General features: G+C 46.9%; 1 protein-coding gene and 1 long non-coding RNA gene across 4 annotated transcripts in view; both read right to left on the bottom strand.

Annotated features, from left to right (window-relative positions):
* Positions 1-17,766, bottom strand: part of CREB3L1 (cAMP responsive element binding protein 3 like 1) — a 68,395-nt gene that overhangs the window by 32,585 nt on the left and 18,044 nt on the right. The window lies entirely within an intron of this gene.
* LOC132248753 (uncharacterized) lies at positions 326-5,227 on the bottom strand. Its single transcript, XR_009460125.1, has 2 exons — positions 4,895-5,227; positions 326-4,796 (listed from the first exon to the last, which is right to left on the bottom strand). It is a non-coding gene; the product is annotated as an uncharacterized LOC132248753 (long non-coding RNA).

Here is a 17,766-nt window from a genome sequence, read left to right as displayed (position 1 = left end):
GCACCCAGATTTGAGCAAACCTTCCATTCAGCCTTCAATATATATATGAGGTAAAAGAATACTACGGAAGCCAGTCTCACTGCCAACTGTGGAGTCTGTGGTACCTACTCACCACCTGGCCTATGGTTGATGTCAGGAGGCAGTTCTGGAGAAATGGAACTGAATTACTCTCTAATTTCACATCAGATCCTTCAACTACATCCTAACTTCAGTTAGAGCAAGGATTCGCTCATCATATAGTGTTCTTCCAATGAGAGGATGAAGCTACCCACAGAGAAGGTGAGACCACAGGGCAGTATTTATTTTTATTTTTTTTAGCCACCGGAGAAAGGATATTAACAGATTAGAAGCGAGACAAGGGATGATTTTCTCATCATTTTAGAGCTGTTTGGCTCAAACCAACATCCACACCAATGTTTTCAAAGGTAGCTGTTGATTTGGGGCATTTATTTTTGGGGCCCAGGCTGAGTGGCCACTTTTGAGACTGTGGCTGTAGAGCTCAATTATGTCATTGCAAAAAAGGCTGGGGGTCTGCTCTTATATCTCTGACCAGGATCTGAGATAAATTGTATGGTGAGAAAAGAAGCATGGGAGGAGAGACACAAGGGGTTCAGCCAGAGATCTGTGGATGCAGCAGTGTAACCCTCCCCTGGCCCCTATGATTTTGTTTTCTCAGCAAGGATAAATATTGTAAATGCCTTCTCATCAGTGCAACTCCCTTTCATCTCTCACCAAGCGCTCATTTACTCACTCAGCACTAATCCTAGGGTATCTCTGAGTCGGGGGAGCAGAGATAAGAGAATCCTGTGTTTAAGGTAGGCCAGCCTCTGAGACTGGGGATAATTATGGTTATTATCAAATATGGCACCAGGAATCAGACTCCCTCACACTGGAAGTGCACACACAGAGCAATCATAGAGCTATAAATTGGTATTTTTACCAAAGGAAATTGGGAGAAGCTAAGAGACACAAAGAAGGTGGGAGAGATGTGGGCAGAGTCAAAGGTGATAATATCACTTCACAACTGGATGCTGTTATGTTAGAGATTACAGAACAGGTGGGCACATGAACTACTGGGTCACAGAACTCCTGTTGACAGGCTGTCATTTCCCATGCTGCCAACAGGCAAAATTAACTCAGGAGTAAATTTCTTAGCAGTAAAGGTGAAACACAAAAGGATAAAACAGTATCCAGGCATCCAGATCCTGCTGTGTTGGGCTGCATGGATCCCACAAGGATAGGCAGCCCAGGGCCAATGGTGGTGGATGCTGTCAGAAAAACATTTACTGAATACATATAAAATCACCTAACCACAGGATGCCAAAATTGAATCCTACCTGGGCCTCCACGGCCATCTTGCCAAGACCTGGAGAGCTGTACCTAATTTACATGAAAGGCAGGTGGTTACAAATGTCCTTATCTTTAATTAGGAGGAAAGACCTGAGGAAAAATACAGATTCCAGTGTGCAAAATGCTCTGGCTACTCAGACCCAGATGGTGCATTGCATGTTGGGGCCTGAAATCTTTGCTGGTCACTAAACTGAGGGCCTTTATACTACCTGGTAGAACTCTCTAGGCTAGACCTTGTATTGACTTGAATTAATGATGCAGCAATAAGGATAAAGTATAAGCATAAAGAGGTGTGCTGATGAGGTTGAACTTGAGACCTAAGGAAAGAATGTGGGCTCAGACAGGAACGAAGATGGAGCCCTGAGAAGACAGAACAGGCTTAGAACCTCACAGCCTCTGCCAGGCCTAGACACTCCCTTTGGGAGGAGCTTCCTGCTAGGCTGAAAACTGTCAAGAATCGTTCTTTTGGGAGTCAGCAGAGGAGACATTTTTGTGTGGAGACAACAGGTTCTGGAGTGAGTTGCACCTAGAGCCCCCCTCACCATATCTGAAATGACCTTTATATAAATAACTCTGGCTTGAGCAGTGGGGACAGATAATGTGATCCTTAGCTAGGAAATGGGATCCTCACCACCCAGCCCAAAGGGAACGGGTGTAAAATCAACTCGAAGAAAACATCTTCCAGATGAGATCCAAAGCTAACACCACAGTCTCCTCTCACATCATTCCCTCCTGTTATCTCCCCCCTCCCTTTCACACCCTCCTTCTTTCTCTCTCCCTCTGACCATGCTCTGCAGCCAAGAAATAGCATGAGATGCATTTCCAGCACTGTATTACCAGCGGGCGGTCAGGGAGGGGGCAGCCAAGGGACAGCAGCACCATGGTGAGGATGTGCTGGATTTCCTGATCCAAGCCACGGTTTCTGGCTCCCCCTTCACCCTCAGCTCTGTTTCACAGGAATGGGGGTTGTTTGGAGATGGGATGTGCAAATGCATGCCCATGTGTGGGAGCCACTGACCCTGCCTCCAAGCACAAGAGATCCTCAAAGCATCCCTGAGGCCAGCAGAAAATCTGCTGGTGCCTCAGCCACTCCATCCACAAGGGCAGAGCATGAATCTGTCAGTCCCTGGCTCCAGCACCCTCGGTTCTGGTGACTGACACATACACTGAATCTTCCAAACATGTTTCTACCACATGTTTTCACTCTGACCTCACATTCAGTGTTGCCTGGATCCCAAACTCTACGTGCATGTGCATCTTTAATCTGTCCTTTCTCACTATACAATGGTTACGTCTGGAGCTGATATCCTGAAAGTCTCCAGGCTTTCAAACGTGAGCTCTCCATTCCTCCCACCCTCCGCAGTCACCTGGGCTGGGACTCGCCTTCCCTCTGCTCTCTCCTTCCCCACTCGTTGGTTATGGGCTCGCTCCTACTGAGGTGCCCTGGGACAATCCCACTTCAAATACAGTTTAGTTCTCACAGTCTTGCCACTCCTGCAGTGAAACCCCTGGTTTCTCTCCAAAGAGAAACCAGCAAAGGTCTAGTCCAGCTGGGCTCCAGCTCAGTTCCCGGAGATTAAGACCTTTGCAGGTTCTGCTCATGTTGGCAGGCTGTACAAATGGGGAGGGGATTCTTGTGAGTTTTCTCTTTTCTTTTTGAAAGTATTTTTCCTCCCTGTTTGCCAAGATAAATCTCCCTTCCCAGCTGTGACATCTGCACTTCCCCTCTCTGCTTTCACTAAGGAATGAAGCCCCCTGCACTCCAGCTTCACAACTGAGGTTTCCTTTACATTTGAGAAAGAAGAGCCCATATGTTCTAGCCAGGCCTTTTGCCCTCTTAAAAATGTGGTGAATTTTAGTGCTCATGAAAGTCAGGGTCTGAGAACACTAACATGAGCCAGTCAACGAGGGCAAAACACTATGCAAGCTCTTCTTTCCCAGCTCAGTCAGTGTACCTCCATCCTGACCTTCAGCCCCTCCTGCCTTTGTAGACCTGGGTCCTGTCACAATTCATCCACAGGGACTCAGTCCTGACCTGCCATCCTAATCCTGGTCTTTCCCCACACCACACCCCCAAGGTACATCAGTCCTCACCTCTGCTCCCTGCTACTCCATTCCTGGGCTTCTCACAGCTCTGCTCAGAGTACTGACCCACAGTCCTTCCCACTGTCCTAGTCCTGGATCTGTATAAAAAAAACAGCTGGAGTGCCTCAGTCTGATCAATCAGTGGACTACACTGCTGTGCCAGCCCCAGGGCCATTACAGAGCTCTGCAGTGCCATTCAGTCCTGAACGCAGCATCCCCTTGCTACTCTAGCATTCAGTCATCCCCATGAACCACCAGTAATGACTCGACACTTTGTGATCATTTTAAATGAAAACACTTCAGAGAAGAACACCAAGATCCCTAGGTTTGGATCTTCAGAAGATTAGGGGCTAAATGAGCCCACTCTGCAGCCAGTGCCAGAGACTATCACTATGCTAGGTTTAATGTGGGAGGAAGAAGAGGAAGAAGTAAGGAACTTCCACATTATTAGAAACAGCACAGGGGACCCCTCCCTCACAGAACTGCGATGGATTATCTGCTCCTATCCAGGCCAGTGGTTCTCAGCCTTTTTAGACTGAAGACATCCTGCATTAGACTCGAGGCAGCCCTTGGAAAAACCCAGCTCTTCGTTTTCTCTTGTTTTTTTGCTACAGAACAATACTAGAACAATTCTTCTATTGCAAAGCACTCAGAAAGACCACAACAAGTCAGCCGGTTTTCAACCCACCAGATTTCCTACTTGAAATCTCTGGGTTTCTCTTGTGAGTCAGTGTTAACACCATGTGGTACCCCGCAGCACCTTTGCAAGGATCTCAAGGCACCCCAGGGTGCCGCGCAGCCTGGTTGAGAATCACAGCTCCAGGCAAAGAGGTCTTTTGAGTCCCTTCAGATGGAAAGCGCCATGTGCTGTCATGCATTGCCGGTGGCCCTCGTCCCTGATACTCGGCAGAGTCTCAGTGCATCTCATGCATGGCACTGCAGAAATCGCCTTCCATAAAGCATCTGTGCTGATGCCTGGATTTACACTTCTCAATGCAAGGTGCCATATGTTCTCCTGAAGGTGAGGGAGGCTGGAGGTGATCCTGCAGGCGGTGAAAGCAGGTCGGGATACCAGTCAACCCTGACTTTCACAGCATGGGCCACTGGGACCGCTTTGCCTGATGTTGTCTCTTGTGGACTAAGATTAAGTGGGGGCATCCAGATCCCAAGACCTCCAGGCTTGGGCTTGCATGTAGGATGCCTGCCAATGGATTTGGGAGTATCTGAAGTGCCAGGGGGACGCTCGCTGGTTGCAGCGCCATATGCAGTGTTTAGAATGACTGTTTTCTGCCCGCTCAATCAATATGGTGTTTGGAACGATTGAGTTTTGCTCACTTGATATGATTTGGAACTGATTTGACCTGGAACACAAAATATATTATTAAAAAAAAAGGGGGGGGGGGCAGGGAGGGTGTCACTGGGACAAACTCAGTGCCTCCTTTGGACCCTACACACCTACCAAGGGGCACATGCTTCCAACTGACTCAAGTAGTTAGGGGGTCTAATAAGAGCCACGGAGCCTTGTCGACCCCCGAGCAGGGGGAGGCTGGACCCGCTGATCTCACGAGGTCCCTTCCAGCCCTGTGAATCGGTGTGAATCTGTGACCGACGGAGTCGTTTGCTTTCAGAAGCGCTGGGGATCCCCCGCCCCCGCCCCAAACGCGTGCTGCGCTGGGGGGGCTCTGGGGCACTTCGCACGGGACAAGGCGGCGGCGAAGCGCGGAGCCGCTTCCCCCGGCTCCCGCGGCGCGGCTGGTCGCCGGGGCAGAGAAGCGCAAGGCAGGGGGCGGGGCAGGCGAGCCGGGCCGGGCCGGGCCGGGCCCCTCCCGAAGCACGCCCGCCGCCCGCCCATTGGACGGCTGCGGGCGAGCCGGGGCCAATGGGAGGAGGCTGCCAGCGCTCGGAGGAGTGCAGGGTTAGGACGGAGCGGTGAGCGGGCGGCAGGGCCCGCAGTGCCGGCAAGGGGCGGGGGTCCGATCCCCGCGGGCTCCGGGCAGTGCCCCTGCCTCTGCCTCTGCGCCCCGGCCCTGGGGAGAGCTGGCCCCGGACAACAGCCCCGAGCCGAGCCCCGCCGGGAAGCCCTGCAGAAACGCCGGCCTCGATGCCGGGAGCGGGGCAAGGCTCCAGGAGGAGCCTCCTCCCCCTCTCGCTGCAGATGTCCCTGCTCCAGACGTCTGGGCTGTGAATCATGGTGAGATAAAGCAGGCGAGCCCCGCAGGTCCCCACGCACAGGATGGGGGGACTGGAGCAGGGAGCGCAGCTGCTGCTGCAGCAGCCTGGGCGAGGGGCTGTGGTTGGTGCCCTCTGCTTCGCGCAGGGTCGTCCCTTGGCTCTGGACTGACTCATGGATTTGGACTTGATTGGGCTTGGAACATGAACAATTAAAAAAAAAAAAAAAAGAAGAAGAAAAAGCAGGGTCTTTCTTTGGCAACCTGCAGGCGAGGGCACCTGGGAGCACTTGGGTGCCGAGGCTGGCAGGGGACTGCTCCATGCCACAGGAGGCGCTCATAGGGTTATTTGGCTTTTGTCCCCAGGCTCTCTGCCTGACTGACTGGCCTGACCTAGGGAGGCTACAAACGTCACTCTTCTTCATCGCTCTTTGCACAAACTCACTTCAAGGCCTTGTTTCCCAGGGCAGCACCCACAGCAGTGCACTAACTCAGGTTTAGTGCTTCTCCTCTCCAGGGCATTAGTGAAAATAATAACAACCCACCAGGATTATTCTTGGAGACACTGCATGGGATTTACAGGCATGAAATAATCCATGCAGGAGGGGGAAGGGGGGCCCAGAGGTCCAGTTCAGATTGCTTTTCTCTTCAAACTGCAGCCCAACTTCATAGCTCCTAGGATCCCCAAAGGATCTCAAATAATGTTTCCTCCAGGTCACAGAACTACCAGGAACTACTGTCCCTTGCGTATCAGACCTAACTAGCAACCAGAATCTGATTCCCTTTCTCTTTGTGGTTTCAGGTGGTCTCAACACTATACCCTTCCATGTTACTCTGGGTCTTTTTTAACAAGCATCTAAAAAGACAAAATCCCAGCCTGGGAGCTCCATTGATTTATGCAATGGTACACACCACTCCCAGTTTGCAGCTCCTTAATAACAGACACAGAGGTTTAGTATTCTCTTCCCTCCCCCAACAACTCCAATGGAAAAAGCAGCTGACAGAATGTATGATATTGTTAAAATTGCACACACAGTGCAGACCACATCAAAACCACGTGGCCAGAAGCACAGTTGTGTAACACAACACTTCAACTTTTCGTGTCTAACATTCATTGGGGAGGAATCTTGGGAGGCACCCAGCACCTGGAGGGGGTTGCTGGGTTCATTTTTTAACTTTAAAAAGCAAATGGAATAAGGGGAAAAAACACATCCAATGTGTAAAGCTTCTAGTCTCTGACTGGGCCTCCCCAGTATTCCCAAAAGGGACAATAAAAGCACCTGCTATAGCCCAGAGGACACCAGGTCCACCAACATCTTCTCACCTGGACTCAACTTGCTTTGTGTAAATAGAACTGACAATGAGCAATGGTGGCTGTGCTGTGGGGCCTGTGGGTATTAGAGGAACTGGAAGCCCTCCATGAGACAAATGATTCTGTGGGTGGAGGCAGAGCCCTGACAGTTCTAGGCATCAGTGAGAGTAGGTACCAGAGTAGTGTGATCACCTGAGTACCACTGGGATTTATGTGTAGAATATTCAAGTGCCCTAAGTGTTCAAATGCTAGTTAGCATGCCAGATTTTTCTAGTGCAAATGAGCCCTTTATGCACTTTGTGCTGTGGGGACAGCTGGAATGGCCAGATTGCTTGTTGCAAGGAACTAGCTGAGTCTGTAGAGACAAGGAAATCTCCACTCCAATCAGCAGCATCCTGAAGGGTAGAAGAAATGCTCTGTGCTTTCCAGCTGCTTCACTGCATATACAGTGCATACACAACAAAGGCCAAAACTCTTTCCATGGCCTGTGACTCATTGCAGCCTAATGGGGTAAAAGAATCAGAGCAGGGCTTGACCTATATCCTTCAGAGGGCAGAATCTTGTTATTTTAAAGTAAAACATTTGGACAGATGGGAGAGAGCCTATCCCTCTGTAGATCTTGGGAATTTAACCACACTTCAGTTATGTAGGAACCTGGGCTTCGTGGTGTTTAGCTCAAGCTCTGAGAACTCAAGATGTATGCTTATTCAAAAATCCTAGCATTCTTTACCATTGACTGTTTTAATACCAATAGAATATCCCACAGCCCATCAGTGCAGAACTTGGCTATAATGCTAACATGCATATGCATATGTGTGTATGTCATTCCATAGCATCTGTTCAGGCACTGTCTTGGCAGAGACTGAATGCCAGCCACTGGTTTGAGAGGAAGAAGATGTATATCCTCAACTTAATTCATCAGTAAGTTAAAGTCCTTCATCTCTCACTTGAGTCAATGCAGACACCTTGAGTCTTTAGAGTAGCTTAAGCACCTCAGCAAAAGTTTTTCAAGAGACCCTCTGGTATTCTAGAGAACTGATTATCAGCTTCTATGCCTGTTGGGGCAGATAATGTGAATTTTATGCAAGCAAGCACAGGCTTGTCTCCAGCCAAGGGAGATGCTAGAGCACTTTTGGTAAGACTTGGGATTTGCTTTGATATGGCTAGCCAAAATTTACCCTTGCTTCTGCATTACAAAGCATGCTGGCTAGCTACTGTTCCCCAGGCCAAAGGGGCTGTGTGATTAGTGAAATAATTTGGGATGAAAAGAGAAAATAATTAATAAGTAACTAATGAATAATTTATCAGATTACAGGAGGTGTGTCGCATAGATTGAACTGTGCTCCATCTCCATCTCCTCCCTGATATTTTCCCTTTAAGAAAGCCCTAAAAGCTCCTTCCTCCATTCTCTCAAAGACATCCCAGCTGGTAAGCAATTAGAGATGCACATCTGTGGGCACTGTTGCTGTGCAGCATGCTGCAGCTCAGCTCCAAAGCTGCAAATCTACACACAAGCCTACCCTGGAAACCCCACATGGCATTAATTGTGTGTGGCAGGTCTGCCCAGACAGCTTAAAGAAAACTTCTGCTTGATGCACAGCAGCAATCAAGGCAGAAAAAAAACCCAAACAGAAAACCTAACAACTAAGATACGTAATGGAAGGGGTAGAAAACAATGCAGAAGATAGTACTATGCCATACTATGAACCGCTGATAAAACTTCATCTGGAATATTGTGTATAGTCTGGTCACCTTGCCTCCAAAAGAATAGAGCAGAACACAAATAATCCAGAGGCAAACCACCTAGATGATGAGAAGCTTAGAGAGTGCTTTGTATGAGGAGAGATTGCAAACACTGGGGCTGTTTAGAGAACATATCAATGGGGAGGTGCCGGAGGTAAACAAAATAGTGAGCGTTCTCAGGAAAGGAAGTTGGAATTTCTAGTCACATTGAATTATAAAACAGGAGCCTGGGGACAGCCAATGAAACTGAAAGGCAACACATTTAAAAGAAAATAAAAAGTGGTGCTTTTTTTTTTTACCTAATGAAAAATTAGTATGTGGATCTCATTGCCATAATGTATCAGTAAGGCCAAGAGCTCACAAGATTCAAAAAGGATTAGACTTACATATGGATAATGAAAACAGCTGCACTAACATTAATTAGGATCAAAGGAAAGTTAAAAGTTATACAGCCTCCTGCTTCAGGGCATAAATCAGATACTAGCAGATGGGTTTTGGAAGAATTGTCCTCTGTGGACAGTTTATTCCATAAGCGCCACTTCAAGATTCTTTACACCTTCCTCTGAAGCATCTGGTACAGTCTAATATTAGAGACTGGATTTGGTGGATCATTCCTGGTCTGGCAATTCCCACGTTCCTATTATTCTACACAATGTGAGAAAGGATCTATGGGATGCAATAAGAACACTGGTCTGGAAGACAAAGGCAGATGGTTTTGAGATGAAAGATTTTCCCTTTCTCAACAAATTCACTTTTCTCATTCAAAACACTTTTTTCAATATCCATCGAGCAAAATACAAACAGTCCCCATCCTGCCCTTAAGCCCATTTGTCCTTGAAAAGCAATGAAAAAAGTAGGCTTTTGAAATGGAAGACAGCCCTGCTCTGAATTCAGGTCAGAAAGCTAAGGCATTAACACCAGGCACTACTGGTAGCTTTTAACCCTGAGCCCTTTGCTAAGGGCTACCCCAGACTGAGAATGTCTGGATCAGAAGAGAAAAAAACTGATTTGGTTGGCTTTCACCCGAAATCTTGAGAGAGCTCAAGCCAACCTGGAAAATTCTTCGTGTCCATCTAAGAGAGGGCTGCCCTCAGCATGGTTATGTAACTAGCAGACTGAATGGGGTCTCACCACCTGCTAAACTGTTCATGGCTCTGGTGATGTGATATGCACAGGCATCATGGCATGGAGGGAGTCTCTGCAAACCCAAAAGGGGAGGTGACTGTGTGCATGTGTGACGTTCATACTTCTGGGCAAAGGGACTGCTTTCAAAGTGATTCGACTGGAAATGCAACTTTCTGACCTGCTGCCAGTAACTCAGTGGAAAGTCTGGGCCCTGAAAAGAAGATAGGAAATTAATCTTTAACTCAAACTTTGAGGGTATCACTTTCACCTTAGCATCAGGGCTGGAGAAATTAAAGCCTCTGGAGAAAGCAGGAGGACGAGAAAAATCCTTCTTAACCTAGAAAAGTTAAGTTAATCCTTCTGAGCCAAGCTTCTGTTTGTTGTTGGGGCATTATGGAGTAAAACTGGGTCTGATTTCATTCTCAGCTAAAACAGAGGCTCTTCTGCTAATTGAGAGCAACAGAAGATGAAGCAATGTTCCTCCTAGATGAGGGTTGCTGTTCCTGCTGTTGATCTGCAGACACTCCTGCTGTATTAGGTGCCTGATGGAAACTCAGGATTGAGGTGCTAAGGCTGCATATACCAAGGCCTCCTGCCTGCAACTCCCTCCCCACATTACATCTGAATTCCCAAATCAGATGGACTTCTCCCTGACAAGGCACACAGCAGTGGTCTCCTAAATTCCTTCCCAGGCTTTTCTCCTCATATCCTTACCTACCAAAAAGAAGCTAAAACCCAAAAGATCCCTGCATTCATTCACCCAATAGTGAGGACCCAAGCCCTTTCCTGGGAGCAAAATCATTGTTTCCTTTGAAGACAGCAATACCCCTCATGGCTTAGAAAGTTCTTGTCTCTAGCATCAGGTCAGGCACAGGTTTTCCAAAATCAGAAACCTCTAGGTGTTCAGACACATTACTTCAGACTTGCCTTTGAATTACAGTAGGATACTGTGGACAGCTTAATATATTTTAACACTGAAAGGGACCACTGTGATCATCTAGTCATCTAGCATAACACAGCCTGTAGAATCTCAACCAATAACTCTTGAATTGAGCCATAGCATATCTTTCAGAAAGACATCCAACCTAGATGTAAAGATTCACATGAAGAGGAATCTACCAGTCCCTGGGTAAATTGTTCAGATGGTTAATTACAGTCACTTAAAAATGTGCACCTTGTTACTAGTTTGGATTCACCTCCCATAAGTTTCCATCCATTCCATCCTGTTCTGCCATTGGTCTCTTTCTTCTATCAGAAATCTTACCCTCTGACTACTTATAGACTTTCAGCTCTGGATCAATGGAACAACCTGGAGCAGTCCCATCCTAACAGATTATTTTGTGAACACTGGACACAATCCTGTGTCCATTGAAGTCACGGGAGTTTTGACATTTATTTTAGTGACAGCAGGATCTGTCCATAATAATAAATTTTGCTAATGAATATAAAGATTAATTACTGTTTAACTTGTATTCTTTTGATTTTAAGATAAGTGATCCCAGGGGGAAACAAGTAATTCCTGTGGGTAAAAGGAAAAAAAAGATACAACCCCCTAAAAACAGTCAGTAGTGGCAGGGTTAATGAAGAAACAATAAAAGGCTGTTTGAGATCTAGAAAAAAAACTGTACAGTAGTGGTTTGTCATTCTAACCTTCTTTCATTTACTACATAAATAGTTATGTACTCAAGCTGAACTGGAAACAGTAACAGGTTTAGCATGTCTAGGACCACTCTGAATCTGAGGACAGAGAAAAACACATACCTAATTTACAGGAAAAGGCATAATCAGCAAAATATTCCTGTTCCAACCTCCAAGGGGCATAAGACTTCTCCTAAGTATGGAACCCTTAATTTATTAAATTCCACATAGCCGTCCAATTTGTGCTCTGGTACATTAATATCTGTCTCTGGGATATCAACTGAAAGTTCATTGCACCCGTTCACTGCTCACTCTGTTGGGAACCATATCAAGTGATCTTTTTTCACTTAAACTGCCAGAGCTGGTTTCTCCTCTGCTTAGTGCCTTGTCCTCCCTCATCTCTTCTCCTCTCCTTTCAGATAGGGTGCACGCAGTGTTCTCATTACTTGTATGAAAGATCTCACCCTGCATCTTGGGTTCATTTTCTGGAGGTTTTTGAGTGGAGCTTTGGAAATGCTCTTGGACAATAGGCACTGTTCCTTTGAACTGGGGCCAGCTGGATGGGACTCACCAAGCTGCAGCTGACATGCAGGCATTAGCTTTCATTCTCAACAACTCTTTCCTCTCCTATTCTCCCTTGTTTTTGTGCAGCTTGAATTTTCCTCAGATTTTATTTTTGGAGCAGGCAGTGAATTTATGAACCTTATTATTATTATTATTATTATTATTTCTATTTCTGGTGGCCCTCCCAGTAGCTGGATAGCTTTTCCTCTTTTGGGCTCAGCCGAGGAAGGGCTGAGGGTAAGACTACGTTGGCTGCCACCAGTTAAAGCAATGACTCAAAATCCCTGGCAGACTCCCAGGATTGTTGCTAGATTGTTGCCAGTTTATTTCGGAAAAAGCCCATGGTTCTGCCTCAGCCCCTCCTCACTCAGACAAGGATTGCTCTTGCCTAAGAGGGCTCAGCTTCATTGCTCCACCAAACAAAACACAGCCTCAACCCTCCTGCCCAGGCTACTCCTGCAGTGCATTCTCCAGTAATGAGATCAAGGCCCTGCTCCCTCCAGACGTAGTCACTGTAGCTTCTTAATCAGCCAGTGGAATCCCTGCTAGCTAAAATTTCACCCCACAGAGGTCATGCACACCACAACCACAGCTTTGAATTTCTAGACAAAGCAAGAACAAGCAAGGCATGTGGGCAGGATAAGAAGTCATGGCTGAGAGTACTGTAGACTGTTGTCATATTATTGCCTAATGGCTTACCCTAATGCTGCCCATAACTCTTGATTCAGAGCTGATATTAATAGTTCTTTAGGGAGTATAGGACTATAGTTTAAGTGCTGTAGAATCAGACACTGGTCACAACTCTGTTACTCTGTGGAGGACTTTCTTCTTCAGCCCCAAGGGTGCAGAAAGTTTTCTGTTCCTGCACATTTAAAGATCTTTATACTTCCTGAGACCTAAAGGCAGGAAAGGGGATAAGGGCTGTCCTATTGGACCCACTACAGTAGCAGCAGTTTGCATCTCTGTCAGAGATGTGGGGCTGAAAATGTTCCCAAATGGAAAATTTTCCAGTGCTTTATTTTCCCGTGGGAAATTTTCCATTTCTAAAAATTAATTATTTAATAGAATTAATTAGAAACAAAGAATGGATGCCAATACAATATCACGCAAGCTTAGCAACGCCTGAACCAATATTCCTGAAAGCAATTGCTACCAAATCTTCTCATCATGCAGGTGAATACATTGTCAAATTACTGATTGAAGAGATTGAAAGTACAGGTCCCTCCACGGTACAAGCCCTTGCAACTGATAATTTGAGTAACATGAGAGCTGCATGGCAAATATTAAAGGCAAAGTATCCTCATTTAATAGTATTTGTCTGTCTTGCTCACGGGTTGAATATTCTGGCAAAGGATATCTTAAGTCATAGAATCATGGAATAATAGAATTCAAGGGCTGGAAGGGACCTCGAAAGATCATCGAGTCCAACCCCCCTGCTCTGGTGTGAATACAATGAAGACAATATTGGCAAACTGTAAAGTGATTGTGAAGGTATTCAGCAATCATCATGTTGCTAATCAGACTTTGAAGAAATTACAGAAAGAGAAGCAGGGGAAGGAAAGTGCACTTTTATTGCCAGGAGAAACTAGATGGGGCTCAGCTACAAAGTGTTTACATAGTTTGCTGTGCACAAAGAACTGTTTGCATTGTGCTTCACTAGATGACACAGTATTCCAGATTATTCCTGTGAACATTCGGAAGCAGATTCTCAACAACAATGTGTTCTGGGTTCGAGTTCAAGAAGCATTCAATTTGCTACTACCAGTTTCAGTAGCTATCAAGAAACTTGAAGGTGATACACCAAGCCTTTCAAATGTTTCAAAGATATTCAGATAAATGAATGAAAATCTAATTGAGCTTTTGCCTTCTTCACCTCTATCCAAAAAAGAAGAAGTAAAACAAATGTTTACTAATAGGTCTGAGTTTTGCTCTCATCCAGTTCATCTGGCAGCAAACCTTTTGGATCCTCAACACAGAGGACATTTATCAGAAGATGAATTTTTACTGCTCTCGTTACAATTATGGAAGTAGCTAAGAATGTCCCCAATGTTGATGAAATAGCTGTGATGACAGACAATGCCAAGTACCGTGCAAAAGAAAAACTTTGGAGCAAAGACATCATTTGGCAGGCAATAGAGAATATGTCTCCTCTTACATGGTGGAAGGGATACTGTAACATCCAGCTGTTGCCCAGGATTGCTTTAAGGATCCTAAGCATTCCACTTCTTGTGGATGGAACTGGAAGGCTTTCAGCTCAGTCAAGACAAAAAAGAGGAATAGACTAACAGATGAACATACCACTAGCTTGTTTCTATTTCTCAAAATCTCTTGCTTCTGGAGAATCAGTCAGAAGCACAATTAATGAAGAAGATGCAGTGTGATGATAAGTTGCCCTTGCCCATGGACTCATTGGTAAAACCATCCTTTAGCAAAAGAGAATGTGGTTCAAGTAGTTCTGAATCAGATCCTCCAAGCCCAAAGAGAGGTAATCCCAACACAGATCAAAGGGGGCAAGAGGGCACAAAAGGCCCCATGGCTCATCAAAAGCATACGGGAATGTTTCCTAGCTAAAAGGGAGGCGTACACCCAATGGAAGGGAGGGGCCATCACCAGGGAGGACTATACCTCGGTTGCTCGGGGCTGCAGGGGGGCGGTCAGGAAGGCCAAGGCAGAGATGGAACTGGGACTAGCTACCCAGATCAAGGACAACAAGAAGTCCTTTTTTAAATACATATGGGACAAAAAGAAGGTACCGGGTAATGTGGGGCCTCTGCAAGACACGCTAGGAAATCTGGTCGTCACACCAGATGACAAAGCTAACCTATTTAACAATTTCTTTGCCTCCATTTTCCTGAGCAGGGACCAGACCAGCCTGCCCCAACGAACCCCCTCAGGCCCCAGGGGAGGTGCACCCAGACCTAGGGTCAGTGAGGCTCTAGTCAGGGAACTTCTGGAGGTGCTGGATGTATTTAAATCAGCTGGTCCTGACGATCTCCACCCCAGAGTGCTGAGGGAATTAGCAGAGGTCATTGCGGGACACCTGGCACGGCTTTACAAGCACTTGTGGTGCTCAGGTGTGGTGCCAGAGAACTGGAAAAGGGCCAATGTGGTCCCCATTTTCAAAAAAGGGAGGAAGGAGGACCCAGGAAACTATAGGCCAGTCAGTCTTACCTCGATCCTGGGTAAGCTTTTTGAGACAATTATCCTGGTGCATGTCCATGAGGGGCCAGCAGGGGAGGTTATGCTTAGGGGCAACCAACATGGGTTCATTAGAAGCAGGTCCCATCAGACCAACCTGGTGGCCTTCTATGACCAGGTCACAAAATCCTTAGATGCAGGGGTAGCAGTGGACATAGTCTTTCTGGATTTTAGGAAGGCCTTCAACACTGTCTCTCACCCCATTCTCATTTAAAAAATAGGGGACTGTGGCATTGACACCTACACAGTCAAATGGGTCGCTAAGTGGCTGGAGGGCTGCACCCGCAGAGTGGTGGTGGACGTGTCATTTTCGACCTGGAGGGATGTGGGCAGTGGGGTCCCCCAAGGCTCTGTCATTGGACCCACACTGTTCAACATCTTCATCAGTGACTTGGATGAGGGGGTAAGAAGCACCCTGCTCAAATTTGCTGATGACACTAAGATGTGGGGGGATGTGGGCACATTAGAAAGGAGGAATAGGCTGCAATCGGACCTAGACAGGTTACAGGGGTGGGCGGATGAGAACAGGATGGGTTTCAACATTGACAAGTGCAAGGTGCTGCACCTGGGAAGGAAGAACCAGCAGCATACCTACAGGCTGGGGAACTCCCTTCTCATCAGTGCAGAGGCAAAAAAGGATCTTGGAATCATTATTGATGCCAAAATGAACATGGGCTGACAGTGTGGCGATGTGGTCAGGAAGGCCAACCGCACCTTGTCATGCATCCACAGATGCATCTCGAGCAGGTCCAAGGAGGTGATCCTCCCCCTCTATGTGGCATTGGTCAGGCTGCAGTTGGAGTACTGCATCCAGTTCTGGGTGCCACACTTCAGGAGGGATGTGGACAATTTGGAGCGGGTCCAGAGGAGGGCCATTTGCATGATCAGGGGGCAGCAGGGCAGGCCCTACGAGGAGAGGCTAAGGGACCTGAACCTGTTCAGCCTCCACAAGAAGGCTGAGGGGGGATCTAGTGGCTGTTTACAAACTAGTCAGAGGGGACAAGCAGGCATTGGGGGAGTCCCTGTTCCCCTGAGCGCTACCAGAAGTGACTAGAAATAACAGTCACAAGCTGGCAGAGGGTAGATTCAGGCTAGACATCAGGAGGCGCTACTTCACTGTCAGGGCGGCTAGGATCTGGAACCAACTTCCAAGCAAAGTTGTGCTGGCTCCTACTCTGGGGGTCTTTAAGAGGAGGTTAGACAAACACATTTCTGGGGTCGTTTGACCCCAGTATTTTTTCCTGCCATGGCAGGGGGTCAGACTTGATGATCTGCTCAGGTCCCTTCTGACCCTACCAACTATGAAACTATGAGATTTGCCTCAATCCGATTCTGAAATGGAATGAATAAGTAGTGCAAGTGAGTCTACAGATAGTGACAGTGAAACTGGAGGTGCCGCAATGACCTCAGTGGAAGAGTTAAACTGTTGAAGTAGATGAGTGGACAACCATGGCATATCATGCACAATCTTTGGCTGTGCAAAAATTAGTGTCAACAGTTTTCAGTGCCTTCGGTTTTTTCCTTAAATTTAAACAAACAGTGTAAGGGAAGTACATGCTATTTTGTATTGTCTTTACATTTTTACAAGTATGCCAATAAAAATAATTTCTTTCCACATAAAGCTTTGAATTTGTTTGAATATAACATTTAAACATGTCATGTGTGTGTGTTAAGCTACAGTGGGTTGAAAACTGCAGGGGTGGTAGCGCTTGCTGAGGCCACAAAGCCTGCCAAGTTTCAAGGAGATAGGTGCAGGGGTTTCTGGGAAACTTCACCTCAAACTGCCAACAAGCAAAACTCATGACATTGGTGACACTGTGTGTGTGTTAAGGCACAGGGGGGTGAAAACTGCAGGCCTGCTAGGGCCTGCTGTGGCCACAAAGCCTGCCAGCTGTCAAGGAGATAGGTGTAGGGAGAGTCTGGGCTCTAGGGCTCTGCACCTCTGTCCGCAGGCAGGCAAAACTCATGACATGGGTGCTTGTGGGACTGTGTGGGGGGTCAGGTGCGCACTTCCTGGCACTGGGGCCTCTGCACAACACAGCAGTGTGCCCCCATGAGGCCTCCTCCTCCCCTACAGCCTTGGTCCCGGTCCACCACTGTAAATGACGGCAGGTCAAAATAACTTAGCTGGCTCAACACCAATAGCACCAGAAGCATCAAAGGTACCCAGACAGAACTGTCACAGAGCCTTTCTTTTTATAAATGAATTGACAGCAAGTAGTAAAGATGTTGTGTTGGATATATGTTACTCATGGTGTGTGACGGCTTATCTTGTGTTTTTATGTTTACATGTTTATTATGAAAAAAACAAAATAGTTAGAAAAATATATCTTAGGAAGCTTTTGGGTTGAAAAACCCTTTGTCAGGCTAAGAAAGTACCTGCAGTTGGTGAAAGCCAGTCAGTGAAAATGGAAATGGAGGCATCATGGGGTAAGGGACAGGCAGGGGGGGAGGGATGTAGCAGCACAGGTAAAAGTGCAGAGGTGGAGTTTCCCAGAAACCCCTGAACTTCTCTCCTTGAAAGCCTGCAGGCTTCATGGCCTCAGCAAGGGCTACCGTCCCTGTAGTTTTCACCCCGCTGTG

Source organism: Alligator mississippiensis, chromosome 2 (genome assembly GCF_030867095.1).
Source record: "Alligator mississippiensis isolate rAllMis1 chromosome 2, rAllMis1, whole genome shotgun sequence".
In the NCBI taxonomy this organism is placed as follows: domain Eukaryota; kingdom Metazoa; phylum Chordata; order Crocodylia; family Alligatoridae; genus Alligator; species Alligator mississippiensis.
This window is presented reverse-complemented; position numbering and strand designations above follow the sequence as displayed.